Source organism: Haplochromis burtoni, unplaced genomic scaffold (genome assembly GCF_018398535.1).
Source record: "Haplochromis burtoni strain Fernald_Lab_line unplaced genomic scaffold, NCSU_Asbu1 Contig_257, whole genome shotgun sequence".
NCBI classification, from domain to species: Eukaryota; Metazoa; Chordata; class Actinopteri; order Cichliformes; family Cichlidae; genus Haplochromis; species Haplochromis burtoni.
The window spans coordinates 301,736-310,859 of NW_024582618.1; positions in this window are offsets into that span (position 1 = coordinate 301,736).

The following is a 9,124-nucleotide window of genomic DNA, read 5'->3' on the forward strand; positions in this document are numbered from 1 at the left end:
AACTGCACTTTAACCAGGATTAATTATGCAGCAGCAGATGTAGTTAAGAGCGGTTTTCTAAAGCGCTTCACACAAGGCTTTATAACAAGCACGTTTTAGTGTGTGAAAAATGGAAGCGTGGAAAAAGCAATTGTAATTTACATTAGCTGCATCCCTTGTGGGCCATGCTGATCATTTCCACTCACAGGTCACTTCACTCCTCACAGATTTTGGTCCACATTGACCTGATACCATCACACAGTTGCTGCAGATTTGTCAGCTGGAGAAACATGAAGTGAATCTCCTGTTTCGTCACATCCCAAAGCTGCTCTATTGGTCTGATATCTGGTGCCTGTGAAGACCATCTGACTACAGTGAACCCATTGTCATGTTCAAGAAAGCAGTTTGAGATGATTACTTTTTGACATGGTGCATTATCGTGCTGGAAGTACTCAGTGTACCCACAAGTGTGCCCATAAGATGGGTAAATTGTGGTCACAAACACAAACTGCAGACAGCAACAATGCTCAGGTATGTCAAGAAGATATCCTCCACACTATCACACCAGCAGCGGCTTGAACTGTTGATACCATGCTTTCATGTTGTTTAGACTAAAGTTTGAACCTGCCATCCAAATCTTAAAGTGTAAGAAATCAAGTCGCATCGAACCAGGAAACATTTTTCCAATCTTTAATGACCAGTTGTGAATTAGAGCCTCAGATTTCTGTGTGGTCTTCTGCTGCTGTAGCCCATCTGCTATGCTCTTCTGCATACCTTAGTTGCAACGAGTAGTTATTTGAGTTACTGCTGCCTTCCTGTTAGCTCAAAAACATCTTTCCATTCTGCTCCCACATTAACATTACATTCACGGGTATCTGATCTTTTTTTGGACTATTCTCTCTAAACCGTGGAGATAGTTGTGCGTTCAAAATTAGTTAAATCCCCTTTCTTCCTCTAAAGATTTGATTTCAAGATCGGGATTTGTGAGATTTGAACTTCAGCAGGTCATCTTGACCCTGTCTCATGCCTAAATGTACTGAGGTGCTGCCGTGATTAAGGCAAGGCAAGGCAAGTTTATTTGTATAGCACAATTCAACAACAAGGTGATTCAAAGTGCTTTACAGAGACATTAGAAACAAGAACAAATAAAAAGCATGATTTAAAATTGATTAAAACAAGCAAATAAACTAACTAACTAATTAACGAACAAACAAACAAACAACAGTATATAAAATCAAAACAGATAAAATCAGAACAGTAGATAAAATCAGTAGTTAAATGTAAGTTTTGAAATTTAAGCTTAAAAGTGTGGATTTGGTGCTTTATTCAAATGCAGCTGAGAACAGGTGAGTCTTCAACCTGGATTTAAATAAACTGAGTGTTTCAGCTGATCTGAGGCTTTCTGGGAGTTTGTTCCAGATATAAGGAGCATAAAAGCTGAATGCAGCTTCTCCGTGTCTGGTTCTGACTCTGGGAACTGATAAAAGACCGGATCCAGATGACCTGAGGGATCTGGATGGTTCATACTGGGTCAGGAGGTCACTGATGTATTTTGGTCCTAAACCATTCAGAGCTTTATAGACCAGCATCAGAACTTTAAAGTCTATCCTCTGACGGACAGGCAGCCAGTGTAAGGACCTCAGAGCTGGACTGATGTGGTCCACTTTTTTGGTCTTAGTGAGGACTCGAGCAGCAGAGTTTAAGGATTTGTGGACTGTCAAAAGTGACTTTAACGCCGACTGTTCTGACAGTCCTGTTTATTGCATTCCCTGGTCAGGTTAGCCAATCTCTGCACATTAGAATGAACATAATCAACATGGTCAACGTTTTTATTGGGTGTTATTTCAAAATATTATAGATTCGAACCCCCCCAATCCCTATGGGGTTTGCTAAATTATATTTATCTAGAACTCCTCTCTGTCTCTAAATGTTGGAGAATTCTGTGTAGGATTAAAAGTGTCTAATGTGGACCGTCTATTTCAACTTTCTGGACTGCTGTATTTTGCCTATGACTGGCAGTTTCAAGTGGACATCTGCCAAACAGTTTATAGAAACTCTTCCCTTGGTGTCAAAATTTTAGAAATTTGACCATAAGTGACATTTATGGTGTTGTCAACCCAACTGAGGCTTACTTTTCCCACTTCTGGTGATATTCCTCCCTCGATGATTTGCAATTACCCTCTGGTGGTGTGGTCAATTGGGTGCTATAAGAAACAAAAGCTCAGGACAGAACAGTTATCAGGTCTCTATTTAATGGACCACTCTGCTGCGATAATACCCAAATGCTATTTTCCTCATGAAATGGCACTAATTATATCAGAAACAATTCCTGGAAATCTGGCTTGGTGCTCATGTTGTTAAAACCAACATTTGCTATGTGTGTGTTTTTTTTAGGTAACTTGCGAGTAATGTGAATAATAAGAGAGAATTTGTCTGTGTTAAAGGGTCCTTTTTTAAAGATGAGTGCAATCAGTGACTGTCAAATAAAACACTTCAAAGCTGAATTAACTGAGGTGTTTCGGCCTCCGTTTCATAACCATCCAGCATTTTCTAATCAAATCGCTTTCATCAAGAGCTCATCTAGTTGTTGCAAACTATGTTAATGTGTTAAAACGAGCAAAAGGATCCACCAATGTGGTTGCAATCAGCACAGACTTTCATTACTGTATGTTGGCGAATAATGGGAAGGCGCAGCAGAGGAAAAACAAGCCAGCAACAGAAGAAAAAAAAAATCTCCCTTCTAATTAAATCAAGCGTACTCTTCAGTTCACTAAACTTCCAGATCTTGTTTTGATCCCGTGGTGGCCGCTGGTAACCTGCACAGGATGTCTGAAAAATAAAGTCCCTGAATTAGATTAAACTCTGCTTCTCGCAGTTTTCATCAGCGTCCTTAAATGGAAATCACTCGAGCGAAAGGTTCGGTTTGATGCAGACAGAAGGTCCACTACTCTGAGGCCTCAGACTGGCAACTGCGGAAATGAGATGCAGACTTCAAATAAAATAAAATAAACGTAGCCAGCTAATCTCAGAAAGGCTTAAGAACAAGTTAATTAATCGTGTTTTCACTTTTTTGTGCAAAGAAGGAAATGCTAGATCATTCTCTTCTAGAAAATATAGAGCGTCACATTATGAAAAGTCATTAAAAGGAGAACATTAAAATGTTATTTAGAGCATTTAATCAAAGTTCTGTCCTCTAATAAGCAGCACATCTGCCTATGAGGAGTGTTGCTATAATTAAGCATCTAAAGCCTGGTTTTATTTAAAACACTAACTAATTATTTATCCATCTGTTACAGGCAATCAGTGAGAAGAAGTTTCCAGGTTGTAGAAAACATCCCTCTGTGGCAGGTGTTCATCATGTATCTCTGATAACAGTCAGAAATGCTGCTTTAACATGTGTTTCTCATGCGTTTATCTTCGTGTTCAATCTGAGGATATGGAAGTCAGTCATTCATCAAGTCTCCAACCATCTACGTAAGCTGTCAAACAGTTCTAGCGCTCAAAGTGACGAACCCGGCGTTCAAGGCTGGATTATACGTGGGGAATGTAGTTCACGTTATTTTACACCCAGACAGAAGATGACAGGGACTAAATGAACACAATGTTACAATTTTTAATGGGATTCTGATTTACTTAATTTTGTCAAACCTTTTTATTTTTAATGTTTAGCTGTACGTTTTCACTCATGACTACCAGACTGTCTATTCTTTACAACACTTTTGTGTCAGTACTTGAGTCGTCTTCTTCCACTTCCTGTTGTTTGACTGTTTCTTTGCTGCTCTGCAGGTTGTGCTCATGTGTCTCATATTTGCAGAAAAAAAAACCTGCATTTCAATGTAACTCCTACAGCCTGCTAATACATTTATTAAATTAAAATGTTTTGTTCCTACTGACCTTCATCGGGCATAATGGGAATATCTGTGTATTCCCACACATCCACCGGAAAACCTTCAATCATCCAGTTAGAGGTTACTGCCTAATAAACCCAATAAACATCATGTGATGTGATTAGTCGGGTGATGATATTAGCAGAAACATCAGTGTGAGTAATTGTGAGTCACATTTATACAAGTTTAAAAATCTTCTTCATAACTATAACTACAAAAACCATCATCGCAAAAATCAACACCTCACAATGGATCAGGCAGAAATAAGAATATTAGATTAGTTATAACATCTTACAAATAGTATGAAATGATCAATAGAATGAACATGATGCCAGGTATCATTCACAAATTAGTACAACTGCTACGGTACAGGCGATTACATCAACTACTCAAGAATAAGTGCCGAATATCGAGACCAATGCAAACATAAGTCAGGTGATACATGGGGACAGGGCTGGACTGGTGATCTGGCATTTGCCTGGTGGGCCGATGCACTTTTAGGACCATTGATCAATTGAAGGGCCACTATGCGCTGGCCTTGTATGCACTGATAATAGCCCATTCGTTCATTTTCATTACTGGCACTGGATTGGCCAATCAAATCTCTTAACGAGCTGGCCCCTCCCCTACCTTTACTGCACTCATGCACCTAATGGTACAGAGTAGAAGAGGTGGTTGATAAATATAGACAAACAACAGCAAAAAAGGTGGAGCTGAAAAGCAAAGAGATAAACTAAACTAAAAATAGATGCAGCAAAATGTTTCAAATGAACCTGCATTGATAGCTGTTGGGGCTGCAGCTGCTGCGCCGTCAACAGTACTACCAGAAACAACTAGAAACAGGCCCTGCAGTCACAGGAGGCTGCTGTTGTTACAGTTAGCTGCAAGGAAGAGATGGGGGTAGGATAATAGATGGAGTGATATCATAAGGAAGAGAGGGGATTTAGGTAAAACGAATGGCTACTTTGACCATGAGCCACTGCTAATAGCTAAAATGTAGCTTTTAATGCTGCAGTGAGACGGTCCAGTGTCCATGGGAACATAATTTTGGCACATATTTAACCTCATACATTAGGAGACGAATAAGGAGAAGTGCAATCCTGAGTCATCTTAACCACTACAGTATGTTTTACTCTAAAACTGATGATTTAGAAAGACAGATGTAGCCACTATGATGCCACCTAACTGGTTTTGAACTTCACATTTTTGATCACCAACGTGATGCTTTTTAGAGCTCGAAGTTTTTAGTCGTGACTCATCAGCCAACGCTCTCCTGCATGGTTAGCGATATACGTCCATGAACTGCATGGGTGCAATGCACACACACACAAACACACATATCAGCTATTAGTGCTAAGACTGATAAGATATTAGAATTTTACTCCCCAAAACTGAAGCACAACCCAACGAGCTACAACATTAGTTGCACAGTGAAGCGATCTATTTTAATGGATGTGGTGGAGCACACCAGTCGATTCCCGCTGCCTGTGTTCTGTCGGTCAATGCAGCCACGCCCACTAAATCAATAATCCAGGTGGAGGAGTTAAAAAGAAGAATAAAAGAAAGAAAATCACCGCACTCATAGTTGTTATGAAGGGGAAGCTATCCATGGAGATCTACGCTGTAAAAATGCTTTTAATGGTTAAAAGTTGGACATTTTAACATGGGAGTCTATTGGGAGTGACTCTTTTTTAGGAGACAGCCTCAAGCTTTGGGTTTATTTTTCAGTTCTTGTCTCTTGGTCTGGATAAAAGCATCAGCTCACTGAATCAAATATGAAAAGCTTAATGTCCAACCAGATGATGTAGATACAAGTGGCAGATTCCAGCGTACAGTTACTTGCAGTGACCTCCAAGATCAGTGGCACCGGCTTGTTCTGTGATTAGTAGATTGACATCGTTCCCCCCACTGACCCTGTTGCAAAGACTACAAAGCTTTGTGTTGTTACTGAGAGGAATATTGCTGACTGAAAGCTGCTTCTGAGCCCTCACAGGTCCTTGAGCTCTCTGAAGTTCACTCTTGTTTTACCTTCAGTTTCTCTCACCTTTTCTGGCACACCGACAATGGATTTCTTTTTTTTTTTTTTCCAGGCAGTGTTTCCACGGGTACCCCAGTTGTTTTGCTGTCCACGGTTTCAGCTACCTGGGGAAAGATATAAATGGCTGCTGGGCAAAACAGAAGCGCTTTCCTCTTCCTGTTCAGGTAGCACAATAAAGCCTTCATTATCTCAGGAGACTTCAGTGACAAGTGAATAGTTAAAAGGAGGCTTATAGATGTTATTAATTTATAGCCACTACACCGTCGAGTGACATTTACTACATGAAGTTGAAGTTAAAATAGAAATCTTGCCTAGTTCCTAATCAGCATTTACCATTTATCAAGATGAATATAACAAGGTATTTAAAAAAATGTACACACCATGTGTCTACAGAGCTCCAAATGTTGACAATTTCTCAAAATCTTCACATATGAAAAGCATCTTTACCTCCTCCAACACATGTCTGTACGCACAGTCTGGCTTGTGTTGTCTCAGTTACTGTTTCTCCTTCTGATTGTTTATACCAAAACCAGCAGGAAAGTCTCCGCTTCTCCTGGCCTCCTAAAATCTGATTACAGAGTCTGTATTCCTGCCAATACTTTGATGACAAGAAGACAAGAAAACTCACAAGAAAACATGGTTTTTTAGACTCTTATGGGGGGGAAACAGACAGTGTCTGCTTTTGCAGCATTGTTGAGAGAAACTTGTAAGCTATCAACAGTTAGCATCAAGATGTCCTCCAGACTGGCCATCACTGATATATTTCATTCAGTAAACTGAAAGAATAAACAGCAGGCGCTGCTACTGGACTGAATATCTGCCATAAATATTTCATTTTAAAGATGTGAATTAGTTTAATTGGGTTCACTGAGACAGATTTAACAGGTTTTCTGGGATATTACTAATTGGACTTTCCTTTAATAACAAGAAAATACATCATTAACTGTGAGCATGTCTTGCATTATGCTTTTTAACTTATTAGGACTGATTAGATTAGTTAGTTGACCTATACACGCACACATCTGTACGATGATTTTTAAAGAGATGGCTCTTTTAAGACTACGGCGTCTGTGCAAAAGTCTCGAGCCGCTCCTCATTCCTCTGTGTTTCGCTAAAAGAACGTGAAAGAGGTGCAATAAATCTGTGCAAACATATAATATATAAAGAAAAACAGAGTTTGCCATTCCAACAAACTTGAGAGTCAATATTTGGTATCATCACCTTTATACTTCAACACAGCCTGAACTCTCTCAGGCAGCTTTCTTGTCATTTCTTCCAGTAGTCTTCAGGAATACTCCTCCAGGTTTCTTCAAGGACATTTAAAGCTCTTCTTTGGACGTTGGCTGCTTTTTGTTCTGTTCTCTGTGAAGATGATCTCACACTGCTTCAGTAATGTTAAGGTTTGGGTTTTGGGGAGGCCAATCTATGACTAGGTCTTGATGCATGTTCAATCATCCAGGTAAGTAAGTCCCAAAAGGTTGATTCTGTTCATCTGGACCAGATGGTATTACATGGTCGATCAAAATTTTGATGGTACTTTTTTATGCATTGAATCATATCTGTTATTAACCTCTGTCTCTCTTCCACAGCAAGTCTTCTATCCTGTCTTCCTTCTCTCACCCCAACCGGTCGCAGCAGATGGCCCTGCCCCTCCCTGAGCCTGGTTCTGCCGGAGGTTTCTTCCTGTTAAAAGAGAGTTTTTCCTTCCCACAGTCACCGAAGTGCTTGCTCATAAGGGGTCATATGATTGTTGGGTTTTTCTCTGTATGTATTATTGTAGGGTCTACCTTATAATATAAAGCGCCTTGAGGCAACTGTTGTTGTGATTTGGTGCTATATAAATAAAATTGAATTGAATTGAATTTTACGTTCACAATTCCATGAGTTTCTCCAGCAGCACTGGCTGAAATGCAGGTCCAAACCAGAAGCTTCTCAGTGTTTTACAGATTGCTGTAGACCAAGGATGGGGGAACTCCAGGCCTCAAGGGCCGGTGTCCTGCAGGTTTTAGATGTGTCCTTGATCGAACATAGATCATTTAAATGACTAAATTATGTCCTCAACAGGTCTTGAAGTTCTCCAGAGGTCTGGTAATGAACTAATCATTTCATTCAGGTGTGCTGACCCAGGATGGTATCTAAAGCCTGCAGGACACCAGCCCTTGAGGCCTGGAGTTCCCCACCCCTGCTTTAGACACTCGCTGTTGTACTGTTTCTTGACCTCCATCATACATGTTGACAATGCAGTCCACTATTTCTGTAATTTGGCATACCTCAGCGTTTTCTCTTTGCTTTCCTTCTTAAAGAACATCTTCTTGACAGCCACTATGACTTTCAGAGACTTTTTATGAGCTCTAGATGTTGTTTTAGGACACACTGCACACCATGCAGAGGTATATGAGTTTTCATCTCTTTGAGAATCACCTTGTTGGTGCAAAAATGCCATTTTATGCCCGTCAAACTGTGCTGTCTTTGGCATTTCTCATAGATTCAACAAAACAAATGGGAACAAATGATGTCTTTTTACAACAGGCTGCTAAGAAAGCACCTAAAGATACCATTTAAAACGGGTTTTTTGCCAAGTGTGTACATAAAACTGGTTCAAACTTTTAGTTAGGTGCCTTTTTATGCTTGGATGAGTGATAGGTCAGAGTTAAATGGGTTAAAAAATATCGAAACATTCCTCTTAACATGGTCAGGCAGAAGGAGTGCACTGAACATGAGTGAAAAAGCAGCCAATGTCCAAATAATAACATTGAAAGACCTTCAGGCATCCTGGAGAACTACTGCTCAAGACAAGAAAGTCTGGCTTCTTGGCAGGAAAATATGGAGAAATGAATGGTGGCTCAAAACATCTTGAACAGGTCGTATTGTTGGTATTTTCTTTCCGGTCCAAAGTGTATGCTGTAATAATATATTTGCTTGTTGGTTTGTGCCTGTAAAGGGACACATAAGGCTATGTAGTGCATGATCACAACAAACAGAAGACTGAAAAATACCAAGCAGCTGTGGCACAAATGCAAAGATCATCATGATTAGTCTGCGTGAACATGACGACATCTGCCAGCCTAAAACGTATAGCCCACTGTCAAGTGAAAACAAACATGCACTACATGCTAGAGCGAAGCAGGAGCTGATTTAAATAATTTCCAGGGATTTGTGTAAAAACATGAATACTCCCCCTGTGGATTCCCAAGAAGAAGAAGGACAAATTTATTGTATT